Raw genomic sequence first — 20599 nt, 5'->3', positions numbered from 1 at the left:
CACGAACACACGGTCCATGGAAACACACTGACATGTGCGCAGACCATAGACAGTTTCCGGTACGTGTGGAAACTGTCACCACTCGTAGAGACTTGTTTACATATTAAAGTTGGTCTGTTCAAAACTATGGCTTAAAGTATTTGTTTAAGTGAAGGTAAATTTTAGATTAATGGATGTTTTTTATGTTATAGTTTCACCCAGCAGCTATTTTTTTCAGAAATAATGTTTCAGGTATATGGTGAACCCTGACCCGTCACGTGGGGTGGTGGAGGGGCCCATGCAGTCTCAACTGCCCGGGGCCCTGGCTATCCTTAATCCACCCCTGATCATGCCTGTCTCTCCCTGCGCTGCCAAAATGGGTGGAATTAGGACAGCAGGGGAGAGACTCCACAGCTCATCTAATTCATGATGAAATGTTTCATTCCTTACACCAGAAATCTTACTCCATTGTGGAATAAGATTATTGGCAAGGCACAAGGAGGCACATGCCGCTCATCAGACGCTCCTGACTTATTAGGAGATGTGCATCTCTTAATGAATCAAGAACGTCTGACTCCAATATGCCCCCTCATCAAGGATGGTGAGAAATCATCAATCTTGGTAAATCGAGGATTTAAAGTTTATTATAATGTATTTTTTTTTAAAGGGTACACATTTTTACATTTGGGACAGTTTCTCAAGCAGGTGTCTGTCTCTCCTCTCATAAAATTATAAGCGTATAAGTGAAAGAAAATATAAGGAGCATAGTGCAGCTTTTGTCATCTAAATTGCTCATGCAGAGCGCAAGAGTCGAAAAGGGAATGTTGGCTGCTGTGCTCTAGATAGGGCAGCCACCAAGATAACAACGCTCACTTAATCATACTGAGAGTTTTGTTACATTTGTTGGAGCCTATGCAGAATGAAGCAGCCTATGACAAACTCAACAGATAATAATTGGCAGCACCAACCTGGATGTGAAAGCAGCTAGAGGCTATTTTAATTATCTACTTTGCCAGCCATCAGTTGGGCACACACTGGGGGTAAAGAGCTCTCCAAGAAGTGGCAGCGGGGGTAGTTAGTAAAATATTGCATGCCTATAGAATTTGGCACCCGGGACAAACTGCCCCTGCCCCCCACACAAACCATGCTACGTCATTATCATATGGTCCTCCTACTTTGAATAGATATAGCACAGTGACAAGCGAAAGATTAATCTCTGTTTAGCTCTATTACATTGACTGGACTTGTATTGATGCTCTGAGGAAGCTGTAGACACACCTTGTATTTGAGATTGCCCACATTTGTCTAAGGCTGCGTACCTACTATGCGTTTTTCAAGCGTTTATGCCGCGGAATTTCCACAGTGAAAACGCTTAAAAAACTCTTGGTAATACGTGCCCCATGGTCCCCAATGATAATCCGCATGTGCTCTGTACATGCTGCGGAAATTTCCGCTGCGGATTATCATAGCGGAAAAATACGCACTATGTCCATTCATTTTGCGGACACACAGCGTAATTGCCGCCATTGACTTGAATTGAATCGCTTAATATCAGCATGACTACATGTGCACATTCGGATATTAAGCAATTCAATGTGCGGATGGTACCCGGGTCTGGAGAAGAGGAGACTCTCCTCCAGACTCGGTGTAGCATCGGCGTCTCTGTCCCCTGCTAGGCAGAGATGCCGTCCCACTCACCTCCTCGCTCCCCGCGCAAGGGTGCCCGAGCAAAAGTTGTTGCACAGTGTTTCTGACCTCTGCTTCAGCCCTCTGGTCCTCCTGCTAGCCTGACTACCAGTCTTGCCCGCCAGCCTGTTACCTGCCTGTTACCTGCCAGCCCGCTCACCTGGGAGCACTTGCCTGTTACCTGCCTGTTACCTGCCGTGCCTGCCAGTCCGCTCACCTGGGAGCACTTGCCTGTTGCCTGCCTGTTACCTGCCGTGCCTGCCAGCCCGCTCACTTGGGAGCACTTGCCGTGACCACCTAGAGACTCCTGTCGTCACTTGCCGTGACCACCTAGAGACTCCTGCCGTCACTTGCCGTGACCACCTGCCAGCCCACCTAGAGACTCCTGCTGTCATTTGCCGTTTCTACCTGATAGCCTACCTGGAAGCTTCCGCTCGCCAGCCTGCCTGTTGTGCCTACCTGCTATTCCAGTCAGTCCCAGCCATCTGTACCGTGGGAGTCACCTGCTCCCTTACAAGGTCGTCCCCACAGTAGCACCTGGTCCCTCAGCTCGGTCCCTCCCTGGTCACGGAGTCGTTAGCCGCCGTACGACCAGTGTCGGTCCGGGTTGATACTTAGTTACGCCCCTCTGGGTCCCTCCTTGCACCGTAGCACAGAGGTTCCACCCCCCAGACCCGTAACAGTTTGCTCGGGCCACGGAACCCGGTGGCCCCCAAAGCCCCCTCGCTTACGGACCTGTGCCAGGAGGTTTCTCGTCAGAGATCCCAAAAGGAAACCATTCTGAACTACCTGAGGAATGTCAACTCCCGTCTAGACACGCTGTCTGTCCCACCTGTATCCACCTCGAGTCGTGTGACTTCCGCTCCGGCAGCACCGCTGCCCACCAATACCACGGCATCCAGCCCAGGTCCCCGGCTTTCTGCGCCTCCCCTTTTTGGAGGTGACCCCGTCTCATGTTGCGGCTTTCTGAACCAGTGCACTTTGAACTCTTGGCACATCAGTTAATCTCCGAGCGGGCCAAGGTGGCATTCATCATGTCCCATCTCACTGGGGAAGCACTGGCATGGCTAAATCTCCTGTGGGAGAGAGGGGATCCCCTGGTGTCCGACCTATCGTCTTTCCTCGCTGCTTTCCGGAGAGTCTTCGATGAACCAGGACCGAAATCGTCTTCAGCCTCTTCTCTGCTACGTCTCCGCCAAGAGAGTCTCACCGTGGGCCAATATGCCATACGGTTCCGTACCCTCGCTTCTGAGCTTGCCTGGGACAACGAGGCTCTGGTGTCCGTCTTCTGGGAGGGTCTTTCTGGTCGGATTAAAGATGAGTTAGCCGGTCGGGACATTCCTACCACCCTGGATGACCTGGTGTCATTAGCCACCCGGATTTACATCCGCTTCCAATAACGTACCAAAGAGACTACCCGGGAGAGATAGTTTCCTCGCCTTGCTCCTACTTTCCAGAGACCTGCCTCTCAACCAGTCACTCCCCGGGCGCACTCGCCCGAACCTATGCAGATCGACCAGACCAAGATGGTCAAATCTCGCCAAGAGTCACTCCGATCCGAGGGGAGCTGTTTCTATTGTGGCAGTAAGGAGCACTTCATCCGTTCCTGCCCGGAGAAGCCGGGAAACTCCAGTGTCTAGGACCACTCGGAGAGGTCGTCCTAGGCAAGAGTAAGCCCTCTCCGTCCCTGACTTTGTCTGTCTCTATCTCCTGGGGAGAGAACCGTCACTTTGAAATTGCTCATCTGGATTCTGAAGCTGCTGGAAACCTCATTTCCCAGTCCCTGGTAGAGAGATACCGGATTCCCACCAAACCTCTGGCTGAAACATTGTCAGTTGCCTCCATGGATGGAAGGCTCCTTCCGGTGACCATCCTGCTCATTACTGAACCCATAACCCTGCAGGTGAGAATGCTGCACTCTGAGAAGATCTCCTTCCATGTGCTGTCCGGACTCTCTCACTCCCTATTGCTAGGTCTACCCTGGCTCCAGACACATGAACCCGTGCTGAACTGGCAATCCGGTGAAGTACTCCGGTGGGGGCAGGATTGCCATAGGACCTGCCTGGTTCCAGTTCGCCCGGCTCATCCTCCACCTACCCCGGCTAATTTACCTGGTCTACCGGCACCTTACTGGTCCTATGCAGATGTGTTCGGTAAAAAGGAAGCAGAGACACTGCCATCTCATAGGCCATATGACTGTCCGATCGACCTGGTACCCGGCGCCACTCCACCCCGTAAGCATATCTACCCGTTGTCGTCGGCCGAAATCCGGGCCATGTCAGAGTACATCGAGGAGAATCTGGCCAGGGGATTCATTCGGAAATCTACCTCCCCGACTGGAGCCGGATTCTTCTTCGTTAAGAAGAAAGATGGTTCATTACGCCCCTGTATTGACTATAGAGGTCTCAACCAAATCACGGTAAAAAACAAATACCCCCTGCCGCTCATCTCCGAGTTGTTTGACCGTCTTAAGGGAGCTAGGATCTTTACTAAGCTAGATCTACGTAGGGCGTATAATCTGGCCCGAATCCATCAAGGAGACGAGTGGAAGACGGCATTCAATACCCGGGACGGTCACTATGAATACCGTGTGATGCCCTTCGGTCTCTGCAATGCTCCTGCCGTCTTCCAAGAATTGGTCAGCGACATCTTCCGTGATCTTCTTTACTCTTGCGAGGTGGTGTACCTGGACGATATCTTTGTCTTCTCTCCGGATCTTCCCACACACTAGAGGGATGTTCGTCAGGTCCTGCTTAGGCTCAGGCAGAATCACCTCTATGCAAAATTCGAGAAGTGCCTCTTTGAGCAGACCTCTTTTCCATTCCTGGGCTATGTTATCTCTCAGACAGGCCTACGGATGGATCCCGAGAAGGTCTCTGCTGTCCTAAAGTGGCCCCGTCCGGAGGGGTTGAAGGCGATTCAGCGATTCCTGGGATTCGCCAACTACTATCGTCTCTTCATCCCGCACTTCTCTTCCCGGACTGCTCCCATATCTGCGCTCACCCGTAAGGGAGCAAATCCCAAGGAATGGTCGCCCGAAGATGAGGAGGCCTTCCTTTCCTTAAAGCAAGCCTTCTCCTCTGCCCCAGTGCTGCACCGTCCGGACTGCAACAAACAGTTCTACCTGGAGGTTGATGCTTCCTCCTCTGGAGCCGGAGCGGTGCTCACCCAAAAATCTTCATCCGGGAGAATGGTAACCTGCGGCTTCTTCTCCAAACTCTTCTCCTCGTCTGAGCTCAATTACTCCATAGGAGACCGAGAACTCTTAGCCGTTAAATTGGCGCTGGAGGAGTGCCGCTACCTGCTTGAAGGGGCTCTATACCCGGTGATCATCTATACGGATCACAAAAACCTGGCATATCTCCAGAATGCCCAAAGACTCAAACTGCGCCAGGCCCGGTGGTCTTTGTTCTTCGCCCGCTTCGACTTCGTCCTACATTTCCGCCCGGCGGACAAGAATGTCAAAGCCGACGCCTTGTCCGGATCCTTCCTGTCCTCCGATCAAGAGGAGGAGTCTATGCACATCATCGACCCCTCCAAGGTGATGAATGTGGCCCCCTTGTATCTGACTCGTCTTCCACCCGGTAAGACGTTTGTAGCGGTACCAGATCATGAGAGGGTTCTTCACTGGGGTCATGCATCTAAACTAGCTGGCCATGCTGGCCAAAAGAAGACCTTCCTACTCATTACCCGGCATTACTGGTGGCCTATCCTGCGCAAGGATGTGGTAGACTTCGTCTCGGCCTGTTCGTCCTGTGCCCGCAACAAAGTTCCCAGACATCTTCCAGCTGTCGCCTCCTGCCTCTTCCCGTACCTACTGCCCCATGGCAGCACATTGCCATGGACTTTATTACTCATCTTCCTGTTTCTGCCGGTTGTACAGTCATTTTGGTGGTCGCCGACCGCTTCTCTAAGATGGCCCACTTCATCCCTCTGCCTGGTCTCCCATCTGCATCGGAGCTGGCCAAGGATTTCTTCCGTCATATCTTCCGTCTCCATGGCCTACCCCTCCACATTGTGTCGGATCGAGGGGTTCAGTTCACCTCACGTTTCTGGAGAGCTACCTGTAAGCTACTGGATGTCACCCTGGATTTCTCCTCCGCGTACCATCCACAGTCCAATGGCCAAGTGGAGCGTATCAACCAAATCCTTACCAGCTACCTCCGGCACTTTGTTAACGCTCACCATACCGATTGGGTGGAGCTCCTACCATGGGCCGAATTCTCCTACAACAACCATGAGAGCGAATCTACTTCTAAATCCCCGTTCTTCGTGGTCTACGGTCAACTTCCTCGGATTCCGTTTCCCATCTCCGCCTCGGTGGACAACCCTGCCACGGAGGCTCTTGTCAGCGAATTCTCCACCATTTGGGAAAATACTAGGTCCGCACTTCTTCAGTCCTCCAAGCGGATGAAGAAACATGCTGACAAGAGATGTCTGGATCCACCTCAATTCCACCCAGGAGATAAAGTCTGGCTCTCTTCCAAGCATGTCCGACTCAAAATACCCTCCTATAAGTTGGGTCCTCGGTTCATCAGTCCATTTGAAGTTCTCAAACAAATCAACCCAGTGGCCTACAAGTTAAAACTCCCGGCCACCTTACGGATTCCCAACTCCTTCCATGTATCTCTCCTCAAACCAGTTGTGTTTAACTCTTTTTCCAACAATCCAGGTACTCCCCCTGCTCCGGTTTCTGCTGAGGACGTTTTTGAGGTAGAGAACATTCTGGCCACTAAGAGGGTAAGAGGAAAAAACTTTTTTTCTGGTGGATTGGAAGGGGTTTGGCCCAGAGGAGAGAACTTGGGAACCCAGGGAGAACATCCATGACCCGCTTCTCCTTGAAAAATTCCTTTCTGGCCTAAAAAAGAGGGGGCATAAAGGGTGGGTACTGTAGCATCGGTGTCTCTGCCCCCTGCTAGGCATAGACGCCGTCCCACTCACCTCCTCGCTCCCCGCTCTGCGTTCTCCAGCGCTCCTCTTCCTGCTGCTGGCGCGCGCAGCTCCCCGGGCACTGTGCTTAGGGAGTGCGCTCCCTCCCTCTTAAAGGGGCCGCGCGCACCGTCCTAAGGAGTCCCCGGCCAATAGCCGAGAATCCTCCCATATATAAGGCACCTCCTCCAAAATGGAGGTGCCCGAGCAAAAGTTGTTGCACAGTGTTTCTGACCTCTGCTTCAGCCCTCAAGTCCCGCTGCTAGCCTGACTACCAGTCTTGCCCGCCAGCCTGTTACCTGCCTGTTACCTGCCTGTTACCTGCCAGCCCGCTCACCTGGGAGCACTTGCCTGTTACCTGCCGTGCCTGACAGCCCGCTCACCTGGGAGCACTTGCCTGTTGCCTGCCTGTTACCTGCCGTGCCTGCCAGTCCGCTCACCTGGGAGCACTTGCCTGTTGCCTGCCTGTTACCTGCCGTGCCTGCCAGCCCGCTCACCCAGGAGCACTTGCCGTGACTACCTAGAGACTCCTGCCGTCACTTGCCGTGACCACCTAGAGACTCGTGCCGTCACTTGCCGTGACCACCTGCCAGCCCACCTAGAGACTCCTGCTGTCATTTGCCGTGTCTACCTGATAGCCTACCTGGAGGCTTCCGCTCGCCAGCCTGCCTGCTGTGCCTACCTGCTACTCCGGTCAGTCCCTGCCATCTGTACCGTGGGAGTCACCTGCTCCCTTACAAGTTCGTCCCCAGAGTAGCACCTGGTCCCTCGGCTCGGTCCCTCCCTGGTCACGGAGTCGTTAGCCGCCGTACGACAAGGGTCGGTCCGGGTTAGTTACGCCCCTCTGGGTCCCTCCTTGCACTGTAGCACTGAGGTTCCACCCCCCGGACCCGTAACACTCGGGTACCATAGAACCTGTTAAAAAAAGAATTTAAAATAAAAAATAAAGATTATACTCACCTTCCGATGGCCCCCAGTCTCCTCAGCGATGCGTCCGGTGTGTTGGGCGTCTCGTGATGGTCTAAAAGGACAGCGGTCGCGTGACCTGTCACATGACTCAATGATGTCATGAAAGGTCCTTTCACACCACCCCGAGCCGCCCAACACACCGGACGCAGCGGAGAAAAGACCAGGGGCCATCGGAAGGTAAGTATAATCTTTATTTTTTATTTTTTACCATTCTTATTCTTTTTTTTTTAAGTATTACTTGGTCACACTATATAAATCCATGCTGGTTGCATGGATTTATATATTGTGACCAAGTTGTCAAGCACTTTTCCAAGTGATGCTAAAATCGCTTGGAAAAGCGCTTGATAACCCGCATGCAGAAATGCATGCAAAAATGCTTGACAAACGCTTCTACTTGGCAGGAAAAACGCATGTAAAATTAGCATGCGTTTTTCCTGCCAGGGAGATGCGGAAAAAATATGCAGCATTTCTGCATCATGGGCACTTAGTCTAAAACAATTTCCGACTATTACAGCTGACTACTCCTCCTGACAGCATTCTTAAAAACTTCAAGATGACAGATTGACTTTACCATAAGTCTTTGTATCTGGATGCACACAGCAACTGACAGCAAGCATAAATAGATTAAAATCAGCAAGCTGACCATACACCAAGGATATCAGATTTTTTGTCTTAATGTCAATGAGTATTGTATTTGTACTTTATTTTAGCATGACACTTAAAGCAAATATATATTAAACTGAAAGTATGTTCACTAAGAACAAGATGTTATCAGGTATAAATAAATGAAAAAAAATATCATAATTGCCACATAAAACATGCATTAAACAGTGTTGTCAGTGAACCTTTACATAAACATTATAATATTCCTTTTCTAAGGCCTTCAGTAAACTCCAGTCGATTATATTTCAGTTAATTATAATGGATCACATTAATAATACTTATATATCATCAAAGCACTAATGTCTTAAGTTTAGCTATAAATATTACACAATTTCTGATACATAAATTGCTGTAAACATAACACTTTTTTTTCCCATGGGAGCAACTATAAGAAGTGCCTTGGAAGGTGTGAAATTTTATACATACAGTACAGACCAAAAGTTTGGACACACCTTCTCATTTAAAGATTTTTCTGTATTTTCATGACTATGAAAATTGTACATTCACACTGAAGGTATCAAAACTATGAATTAACACATGTGGAATTATATACTTAACAAAAAAGTGTGAAACAACTGAAAATATGTCTTATATTCTAGGTTCTTCAAAGTAGTCACCTTTTGCTTTGATTACTGCTTTGCACACTCTTGGCATTCTCTTGATGAGCTTCAAGATGTAGTCACCGGAAATGGTTTTCACTTCACAGGTGTGCCCAGTCAGGTTTAATAAGTGGGATTTCCTGCCTTATAAATGGGGTTGGGACCATCAGTTGTGTTGTGCAGAAGTCTGGTGGATACACAGCTGATAGTTCTACTGAATAGACTGTTAGAATTTGTATTATGGCAAGAAAAAAGCAGCTAAGTAAAGAAAAACGAGTGGCCATCATTACTTTAAGAAATGAAGGTCAGTCAGTGCAAAAAATTGGGAAAACTTTGAAAGTGTCCCCAAGTGCAGTTGCAAAAACCATCAAGCGCTACAAAGAAACTGGCTCACATGAGGACCGCCCCAGGAAAGGAAGACCAAGAGTCACCTCTGCTTCTGAGGATAAGTTTATCCGAGTCACCAGCCTCAGAAATCGCAGGTTAACAGCATCTCAGATTAGAGACCAGGTCAATGCCACACAGAGTTCTAGCAGCAGACACATCTCTCCAACAACTGTTAAGAGGAGACTTTGTGCAGCAGGCCTTCATGGTAAAATAGCTGCTAGGAAACCACTGCTATGGACAGGCAACAAGCAGAAGAGACTTGCTTGGGCTAAAGAACACAAGGAATGGACATTAGACCAGTGGAAATTTGTGCTTTGGTCTGATGAGTCCAAATTTGAGATCTTTGGTTCCAACCACCGTGTCTTTGTGCGACGCAGAAAAGGTGAACGGATGGACTCTACATGCCTGGTTCCCACCGTGAAGCATGGAGGAGGAGGTGTGATGGTGTGGGGGTGTTTTGCTGGTGACACTGTTGGGGATTTATTCAAAATTGAAGGCATACTGAACCAGCATGGCTACCACAGCATCTTGCAGCGGCATGCTATTCCATCCGGTTTGCGTTTAGTTAGACCATCATTTATTTTTCAACAGGACAATGACCCCAAACACACATCCAGGCTGTGTAAGGGCTATTTGACCAAGAAGGAGAGTGATGGGGTGCTACGCCAGATGATCTGGCCTCCACAGTCACCAGACCTGAACCCAATCGAGATGGTTTGGGGTGAGCTGGATGGCAGAGTGAAGTCAAAAGGGCCAACAAGTGCTAAGCATCTCTGGGAACTCCTTCAAGATTGTTGGAAAACCATTTCCGGTGACTACCTCTTGAAGCTCATCAAGAGAATGCCAAGAGTGTGCAAAGCAGTAATCAAAGCAAAAGGTGGCTACTTTGAAGAACCTAGAATATAAGACATATTTTCAGTTGTTGCACACTTTTTTGTTATGTATATAATTCCACATGTGTTAATTCATAGTTTTGATGCCTTCAGTGTGAATGTCCAATTTTCATAGTCATGAAAATACAGAAAAATCTTTAAATGAGAAGGTGTGCCCAAATTTTTGGTCTGTACTGTATATGCTATATGGGGGGGAGGGGGATTTGTCTATATAATGTATGCTATATGTGGGGGTCTTGGCTATATATGCTATGTGTGGGGGAGGAGGAATTGTCTATATACTATGTGTGGGGTCGATTACTTACGTGGGGAAAGGGGGACTTGTCTATAGACTCTATGCTATGTGTGGGGGAGGGGGACTTGTTTATATACTGTATGTTATGTGTGGGGGAGAGGGACTTGTCCATGTATGTTATGCTATGTGTGGGGGTGGATTACTTAGCTATATATGCTATATGTGGGGGAGAAGAACTTGGCTCTATATGCTACATGTAGTGGAGGGGGTCTTGTGTAGATACTGTATGCTATGCGTAGGGGAGGGCGACTTGTCTATATACTGTATGCTATACGTGGAGGAGGGGAACTTGGCTGTATAAACTATGTATGGGGGAGGGGAACTTGACTGTATATACTATTTATGGGGGATGAGGACTTGGCTATATATGCTACATGTGGAGGAGGGGAACTTGGCTATATACTATGTATAGGGGATAGGGACTTAGCAATATATGCTATATTGCTTAAAAAAATAAAGGGAACACTCAAAAAACACATCCTAGATCTGAATGAATGAAATATTCTCATTGAATACTCCGTTCTGTACAAAGTTGAATGTGCTGACAACAAAATCACACAAAAATCATCAATGGAAATCAAATGTATTAACCAATGGAGGCCTGGATTTGGAGTCACCCCCAAAATTAAAGTGGAAAAACACACTACATGCTGATCCAACTTTGATGTAAAGTCCTTAAAACAAGTCAAAATGAGGCTGAGCATTGTGTGTGGCCTCCACGTGCCTGTATGACCTCCCTGCAATGCCTGGGCATGCTCCTGATGAGGTTGCGAATGGTCTCCTGTGGGATCTCCTCCCAGACGTGGACTAAAGCATCCGCCAACTCCGGGACAGTCTGTGGTGCAACGTGACGTTGGTGGATGGAGCTAGACATGATGTCCCAGATGTGCTCAATCGGATTCAGGTCTGGGGAACGGGCGGGCCAGTCCATAGCTTCAATGCATTCATCTTGCAGGAACTGCTGACACACTCCAGCCACATGAGGTCTGGCATTGTCCTGCATTAGGAGGAACCCAGGGCCAACCGCACCAGCATATGGTCTCACAACGGGTCTGAGGATCTCATCTCGGTACCTAATGGCAGTCAGGCTACCTCTGGCGAGCACATGGTGGGCTGTGCGACACTCCAAAGAAATGTCATAGAACACCAGGATTGGCAAAGTCGCCACTGGCGCCCTGTGTTCTTCACAGATGAAAGCAGGTTCACACTGAGCACATGTGACAAACATGAAAGAGTCTGGAAACGCCATGGAAAGCGATCTGCTGCCTGCAAAATCCTTCAGCATGACCGGTTTGGCAGTGGGTCAGTAATGGTGTGACCACGATGCCATATATCCTTTATAAATAATACTGGACTGATTCAGACATTACCCGCCGTCCAGATGAACATCTTAGTGTTAGAACCTTGCTGTTAGGTTTTTTTTCCTTTGCTGGTCACATGACCTTGTTGGCCTATTTAGTCCTGCTCCGCCCTTCTGGCTTTGCTGGACTTCATTGTATATCTACTTTCTAGCTAGCCTGTGCTCTGTATCTAACTCTGTTAGTTTGCTTGGTCTACGGACCTCTATGTTCTATCTATTTTGTTTGTTCGTCTGTCTGCTACTATTTCTGTTAGGAGGTGTCCCATATTCCTCCCAGTCCTTAGTACTTGTAGGGATTCCCTCCCCACATCTATAGGTCTTCGTACAGACTAGATTAGGACTTTAGCAGGTCTGATCGCAGGATCAGGTTCCCTGTTACATCGTAGGGATTCAGCTGAGTCTTATAGTAGGGACAGATCTCCTCTCTTTCCTTAGCTTTGGTAGCAGAACATAACAGTAAGTCCAGCCAGCAAATTCTCTAAGGAAAGATTTTTCTGTTCCATCATGGTGTCGGTTCAGGATTTGGCTCATCGCCTGCAGGGACTCTCTCTGGAGGTGGCCGAGCTCCGTCAGCACGTGAGTAACTGTCCTGGAGCACATTTCTTGGAGCCTAAGGTATGTTTGCCGGATTTGTTTTTTGGTGAACACCGAGAATTTTTTTCATTTAAAAATGCTTGCTTATTGTATTTTCGTTTGAGACCTAAGTCCTCTGGGGATGAATCCCAGCGCGTAGGGTTCATAATGTCACTTTTGTGCAAAGAGCCTCAGGAGTGGGCCTTTTCTTTGCAACCTAGTGATTCATGCTTCAGATCAGTGGATAGTTTTTTTTCTGCTTTGGGACTATTATATGATGATCCTGACCGTGTCGCATCAGCTGAGACTGAGTTGAGACGTCTAAAACAAGGATCGGGTAATGTGGAAAAATATTGTACACATTTTCGTCGTTGGTCCACTCAAACAGGGTGGAACGATTCTGCTCTGAAAAGTCTATTTCTTGCTGGGCTCAGTGAAAGGGTTAAAGACCTGCTAATTGCTTATCCTACACCTGAAGATTTGCAACAGGCTATGCAATTAGCTATACGGGTGGATAGAAGACTGCGTGCTAGGGTTAATGAGAGCAAATCCTCTGCTATGTCAGTTTCTGGTTATGATAATGTGTGTACTAACAGTGGTGAACCGATGGAGATTGGATCGGTGGCACCTCGCTCTCAAGAAAAAGACCGTCGTTTTTCGCAGGGCTTGTGTTTCTATTGCGGAAAATCTGGTCATTTGATTAAAGGCTGTGAGCTTCGTATGAAGAAAGAAAAAAAAAATGGTCAGTCACGCCCGTATTGCCTGTTTAAATTCCAAGGGTATATTTTTAGCTGCTTCCACGATTGCTCAGGAAAAATTAATGGAATTTCGGGTGTTTGTTGATTGCGGGTCTACACTGAATGTAATTGATGGGGGATTCGTGGAAAAACTCAATTTAAAACCTGAAGCTTTGTCATCCCCCATTGCTGTGGTTTCTGTGGATGGCTCCCCTTTGAAGAATATTACTCTCAAGGTCAGTGAATTTCCTCTCACTATTAATGGTGTTCACCGTGAGAAATTGGATTTGGTAGTGTTGAATAACTTGCCTTCTCCAGTAATATTGGGTTTGCCCTGGTTAAAATTTCACAATCCTGTACTGGATTGGTCTACCAGTGAAATTAAATCCTGGAGCCATAAATGTTATGACAAGTGTTGTAACGGGCGTATTGCAGCTTTGGATAGGGGAGAATTGCCTGTTCCTATTCAGGATTTTTGGAGAGTTTTTTCTGAGAAGGAATCGCAGGTTTTGCCTCCCCATAGAGACTATGATTGTTCTATTGAATTTGTCCCTGGAGCGACTCTTCCTAAGAGTCGTTTATTTAACCTTACTATTCCTGAGAGGAAGGCTTTGGAGGAATACATACAGACAAGCTTGGCCGCCGGTCACATTAGGCCCTCTAAGTCTCCTGTGGCGGTTGGATTTTTTTTTGTAAAAAAAAAGGACGGCGGTTTACGTCCTTGTCTGGATTTTCGTGAGATTAACAAAATTACGGTACGCAATCCTTACCCACTGCCATTGATTCCTGATCTGTTTAACCAGTTATTGGGGGCCAAGTGGTTCTCTAAAATTGACCTTAAGGGGGCATACAATCTGTTGCGCATGAAGGAGGGTGATGAATGGAAGACTGCTTTTAACACTCCTGTGGGTCATTTTGAGAATCTGGTTATGCCTTTTGGTCTTACTAATGCTCCTGCATTTTTTCAGAATCTGATTAATGACATCCTTAGACCTTTGATCGGTAAAAATGTGGTCGTGGACCGTTTTAGCAAGATGTGTCACTTGGTTCCCTTCGTCAAACTGCCCTGCGCTAAAACTCTCGCTAAGGCCTTTGTCAAGGAAATTGTCAGACTTCATGGCGTTCCTACTGACATTGTTTCTGATAGGGGTCCTCAGTTCGTGGCTCGTTTTTGGCGTGCCTTTTGTGACAGGTTGGGAATTCATTTGTCGTTTTCGTCCGGATATCATCCTGAATCTAATGGCCAGACAGAAAGGAAAAACCAGGATGTTGAGCAGTTCTTGCGTTGTTTTGTGGCAGACAATCAAGAGGGGTGGTCTGAGTTTCTGCCACTTGCCGAATTTGCTCTGAACAATCATACATCTTCTTCTGCTGGTTGTTCGCCTTTTTTTTGTTGTTCTGGGAGACATCCGTCGTTTGGGTCGTTCTCCAAGTTGGGATCTGCCGTGCCTGAGGAGGAGAATTTTTCCGGTGATTTGGAAAGAGTTTGGACGGATGTGCGTGGTAATCTTCAGGAGGCCAACAGAAAATCTAAAGACTACTTTGATAGGAAACGACAGGAGGTTTTGTTCGCTGTTGGTGACATGGTTTGGTTGTCCTCTAGGAATCTGCGGTTGAGGATTCCTTCTAAGAAATTGGGTCCCAAGTTTGTAGGGCCCTTTAAGGTGCTTCAGGTTGTCAACCAATCTGCTGTTAGGTTGGAGGTTCCTACCTCCTGGAGAATTAATCCGGTCTTTCATGTCTCTCTGTTAAAAAAAGCTGTTGTGTCGGATGGTGACGCCTCTGCCTCTGTTCCTCCGGTGGTGGAGGACGGGGAATATGAAATTTCTCGCATCCTTGACTCTAGACGGTATAGAGGTAGTTTGCAGTATCTTGTGGCCTGGAAAGGTTTCGGACCCGAGGATAACTCTTGGGTGAGGTCAGATGATGTTTCCGCGTCCAGACTTATCAGAGCGTTTCACAGGAGATTTCCTGATAAGCCTGGTCCTAGGGGATCCGGAGGATCCTCTTAGAAGGGGGGGTACTGTTAGAACCTTGCTGTTAGGTTTTTTTTCCTTTGCTGGTCACATGACCTTGTTGGCCTATTTAGTCCTGCTCCGCCCTTCTGGCTTTGCTGGACTTCATTGTATATCTACTTTCTAGCTAGCCTGTGCTCTGTATCTAACTCTGTTAGTTTGCTTGGTCTACGGACCTCTATGTTCTATCTATTTTGTTTGTTCGTCTGTCTGCTACTATTTCTGTTAGGAGGTGTCCCATATTCCTCCCAGTCCTTAGTACTTGTAGGGATTCCCTCCCCACATCTATAGGTCTTCGTACAGACTAGATTAGGACTTTAGCAGGTCTGATCGCAGGATCAGGTTCCCTGTTACATCGTAGGGATTCAGCTGAGTCTTATAGTAGGGACAGATCTCCTCTCTTTCCTTAGCTTTGGTAGCAGAACATAACACTTAGTTTCTGTGCCAGCAGTGGTCAGGCCTTGCCTCAGGTGGGGTATAAAGAGGTGACCATAAAAGTTGGCAAAGTAGAATTGCTATCACAATGAATGATTATTGTAGTTTATTTATTGTAGATTATTAATCCTGTAGAATGTAAGCCCGCAAGGGCAGGGTCCTCTTCCCTCTGTACCGTTCTATCATTGTTAGTTTGTTTACTGTAAGTGATATATGTATTTGGTATGTAACCCCTCCTTATACAGCGCCATGGAATCAATGGCGCTATATAAATTAATAATAATAATAATTATTGTTGATATTGATCGCGAGAAAGTCATCCCATGATAACCTTAGGCAACAATGTGATAGAAAATTGTCTTGGAGAAATTATTGTTTTGTTGCAACAGGTCACAGAGACTGCCAGTTCCAGTCAGCAGCGAGTTCTGCAGAGGGAAATCAGAGCCCTGATGAAAAGACAACAGGTAGAGCTGTCTGGTGGAGAAGTTGGCAGTGTCAGGATGAAAGATCCATTCCCCATTGCAATGCCCCCTAGGAGTGAAATGTTAATATGGTGTCGGGTAGCAATAGGTCTCAGGGGTCAAGATTATCAGGCCCTGGTAGAACCTGTGTACTCTGACAGTAGGCCCACCATATTGACAGCCAGTGGGGTAGTTGATGTCCGCAAGGGGAGAGTACCGATATGCATCCTGAATTATGGGGAGAAAGAGGTCCATTTACCCCGGTATGTTACACTTGCTAAGCTATTCACTGTCCGTTACAACGCAATAAAGACAGTGGAAACCTTGCCTCCATCCAAACCGGCGGAGGATAACGGCTCCAAGGGGGAGATGGAGGATTGGTATCAGAAGCTACAAGTAGGCACTGACTCCACCCCTTTGCACCAAAAGCATGGAGTATACCGGGTGGTCCAAGAATATGAGCAAGTCTTCAGCAAACACCCACTAGACTTTGGGCAGGTAAAAGGGGTCCAACATCATATCCCCACAGGAGATCATCCGCCCATTAAAGAGAGGTACCGGCCTGTACCCCCAGCTCTCTACCGATGTGCCAAAGGAATGTTACGAGAGATGAAGGAGGCTGGGGTGATCAGAGATAGTTGTAGCCCCTGGGCAACTCCATTAGTTCTCGTCAGAAAGAAAGATGGTATAGTGAAGATGTGTGTTGATTACAGGCGGATTAACCGCATTACACATAAGGACGCCTACCCATTACCCAGAATTGAGGAATCATTAGCAGCATTGAGATCAGCTAACTATTTCTCCACTTTGGATCTCACCAGTGGGTACTGGTAGGTTCCTGTGGCAGAGGCGGACAGAGAAAAGACCGCATTTACAACACCAATGGGCCTCAGCGAGTTCAACTGCATGCCATTTGGGCTCTGCAATGCCCCAGGAACCTTCCAGCGGTTAATGGAGTGCTGCCTAGGACACAAAAACTTTGAAACCATCCTGCTGTACCTAGATGATGTAATTGTCTACTCAAAGACATATGAAGACCACCTGGAGCACCTGGCCGAGGTGTTCGAAGCCCTATCTGGTTTGGCCTGAAGGTAAAGCCGTCCAAGTGCCACCTGTTGAAGCCCAAGGTGCAGTACCTAGGTCATGTGGTAAGCGCCGAAGGTGTAGCACCAGACCCTGAAAAAGTCACCGTGATCAAGGACTGGCCAAGACCCTCCACTATCAAGGAAGTGCGGCAGTTCCTCGGGCTGGTAGGCTACTACAGGAGATTCATCAAAGGTTTCACCAAGATAGTGGCACCCATGCAGGACCTCTTAGTGGGCCAGTCCAAGAAGGCCAAGAACCCGAAACCTCCGTTCAAATGGGGTAGACCAGAAGACGAATCTTTCATTCGACTGAAAATGGCTCTTACTGGAGACGAAGTCCTAGCCTTCCCCGACTATGGCCAACCAATTATACTCCATACGGATGCCAGCAACGTGGGATTGGGAGTGGTGCTGTCCCAGGTACAGCAGGGCAGAGAGAGAGTGATTGCCTAGGCCAGCAGGAAGCGCCATCCTACGGAAAGGAACCCCGACAACTATAGTTCCTTCAAGTTGGAGTTTTTAGCCATAGTCTGGGCTGTAACAGAGCGCTTCAAACATTACCTCGCCTCCTCCAGATTTACAGTCTTCACAGATAACAACCCGCTGACGCACCTGGAGACTGCAAAGCTTGGTGCCCTAGAACAACGATGGATGGCCCGACTGTCTAACTATGAGTTTACCATTAAGTATCGGGCGGGGTATAAAAATGCAAATGCTGATGCGCTGTCCAGGATGCCCAACTTGCCAGATTGGGGAGAAGACCCAGAAGAGCTGGAGGAGATAGAGCTACCCGCTTTCCATTGTCACGGGGTGACCCAGTGCTCCTACTGTGTAAGGGACAAGCGCTCCGCCAACAGAGAGGCCACATTCAACCCATTGCCCCACCACAGATGGGCAGAGACGCAGGATAGCGACCCAGCTGTCCGCCTGGTAAAGGAATTGCTGACGCATGCTGACTCGCACCCTGATCCAGATGCTCCACAGGAGACCCAACAGTTGTGGAAGGAGAAGGGCAAGCTGTTCATCTATGAGGGAAAGCTGCGTCGAAGAAGTATCAACTCCCGGACACACAAATTGGTCTGGCAGGTGGTAGTCCCGAGGCGGGATGTGCCAATGGTCTTAGAAGCGTACCATGATGGAGCGGGACACTTCGGGTGAAGGAAGTTGGAAGTCCTGCTACGTGAGCGATTCTACTGGGTTGGCATGAGGAAAGCAATCGAGAGATGGTGTCGAGAATGTGGTCCATGCAACCTGAGAAGGAAAGACCGTGATAGCCAGAGGGCTCCCCTGCAGCCCATAATCACCAAGCAACCACTTGAACTGGTAGCCTTGGACCACGTGAAGCTAGCCCCAAGCCGGTCAGGCTATGTCTACGCTCTCACCATAGTAGACCACTACTCCAGGATCTTGGTAGTAGTGCCAGTGAAAGACCAGATGGCTCAGACGGCAGCCAAAGCATTTCAACAGCACTTTTGTCGCCTGCACGGTTACCCTGAACGGGTGCTTACCGACCAAGGTCCAGCCTTTGAAGCAGAGGTGTTCCAGGAATTCTGTAACGTGTACGGCTGCAAGAAAATAAGGACGACGCCGTATCATCCCCAGACCAACTGGTTGTGTGAGATGATGAACCAGGTGGTAATAGACCTGTTGAAGACGTTGCCCCTTGAAGAACGTAGCCTGTGGCCAGAGAAGTTACCAGATTTGGTGGACCTATATAACCACATCCCGGTGAACCCCACCAACTGTACACCCGCTTACCTGATGAGAGCAAGACCTGGTAAGCTACCCATCGACTTAGACATAGGAGTCTTAACACCAGAGACAACATCACCAGATGCAGATTGGGATACAGAGCGGCAGCAACAATACCGCAAGGTGCAAGAGTGTGTTGAGAAAAGTTTGTCCCAGGCGAGACAGAAGCAAGAGAAAACTTATAATCAGCATGCACCTGCCGTTCCCTTATCACCTGGAGAATAGGTACTTAAGAGGAAAAGACGAGTCCACAAGTTAGATGACCAGTGGGAGGTTGAGCCATACACCGTCCTACCCTCAAATTACGACAACACCAAAGTGTGCCTCATCAGCAAAGATGGAGGGAAAACTTCAGCGGCAGTCTCAAGAGACCACTTGAAGATATGTCCTGAACAGTTGAAGCACACAGAAGAAGTTCAAGACAGCCCTCGGCCCACAGAAAAAGTGGAGGAAACGGTTCAGACAGTCCTCGGAGAATTTCCCTGGTCTTGGACGCAGGTGAACAAAGCGATTGTGGTTCCGGTCCTGACCTTTCTCCAAGAGGCCTCACCGGAAACTGCAGAGGCTCCAGAACATCTGGAAGACCAGCCGACCCCAGAGACAGATGTTTCATCAGCAGCAGATCAGGAGAATCTACCCTCTGCTAGCGGTGAACCTGTCAGTCCCATGGTGAGTTAAGGAGTCCGGAGAAGGCAGTCCGGTATACCAGTACGGAGTAGGTTCAAGAGAAATGTAGAGGATAATGAACCCACCACACCAGGGGTAGACAATAGGGACCAGGGTAGGACAGTGACAACAAATGTACTAGGTAGGTCGACCCGGAGTACACAAGGTCAGCTTCCTGCCCGCTGGAGGAACTAAAGTATAAGAGAATTAAAGCGTATGTTGTATATAGTTGTACCCGTTAAATAATCTTGGATATGTATATTTGTTGAATTTATGGACAATTGGGCCACAGGACTAGTGTTGAGCCACCCCCGTAGTGTTCGAGTTCGGTTCGGTTCGTCGAACACCCGTGTGTTCGCCGAACTGTTCGTCGAACTGTTCGTCGAACACCTTCGAACACCGTTAAAACCAATGGCAGGCAAACAAAAACACATAGAAACACATAGAAAACACCTTCAAAGGTGTTCAAAAGCTGACAAACTGCTCAGAAGACACAACTAACACATGGAAAAGTGACAAGTACATATAGTCATGCGAAAAGAAAAGAGGTGGAGGAGTAAAAGGAGGGGGAGACACAGATATAGGCATGTCATGCCCTTCTAAAATCCAAAAAGTGAGAAGCCGACACGTTCAGTCCGCTCCTGCCCATGCCACCTCCGTGTCGCCGGGTTTGTGCCAGAGCCGCGGTGAACCCTGATGGCCAGCCCCCCTCTCCCAATACTGGTGCCTGTCCGCTGGTGGGTCGAGCGAGCCCCCCTGTGGTGGAGGCAGCTCTAAGCTTTTTAATTTAAATTGTCTCTCTAATTTGAATGAATACACTTTAAATCCATTTACAAGGATCTATTGGAGGGCAAGTCTCATGCCAGCAGCCGCGTAATTCCAGCTCCAGTAGCGTCCACTAAAGCTGCTGCAGTTAAAAAGCTTTTATAAGGATCGAGCTCGGCTGTCCACCGCAAGGCATCCTACTGCCAGTCCCAGCCCCTATGCCTTGGGGTGCCTCCTGATGCTCTTCACTGAGTATCCCGTGGTCCCGAAGCATTTCCTTTGAAAAAATTAAGTGTCCAAACTACAGGTGGTGTAGCTTGCTTAACAGCCGGGATAATCCGCTGACTAGC

The sequence above is a fragment of the Phyllobates terribilis genome, unplaced genomic scaffold, assembly GCF_046119375.1.
Source record: "Phyllobates terribilis strain yellow unplaced genomic scaffold, ASM4611937v1 Scaffold_1__5_contigs__length_1240528914, whole genome shotgun sequence".
NCBI lineage: Eukaryota > Metazoa > Chordata > Amphibia > Anura > Dendrobatidae > Phyllobates > Phyllobates terribilis.
Note: the sequence above shows the minus strand (reverse complement) of the source record.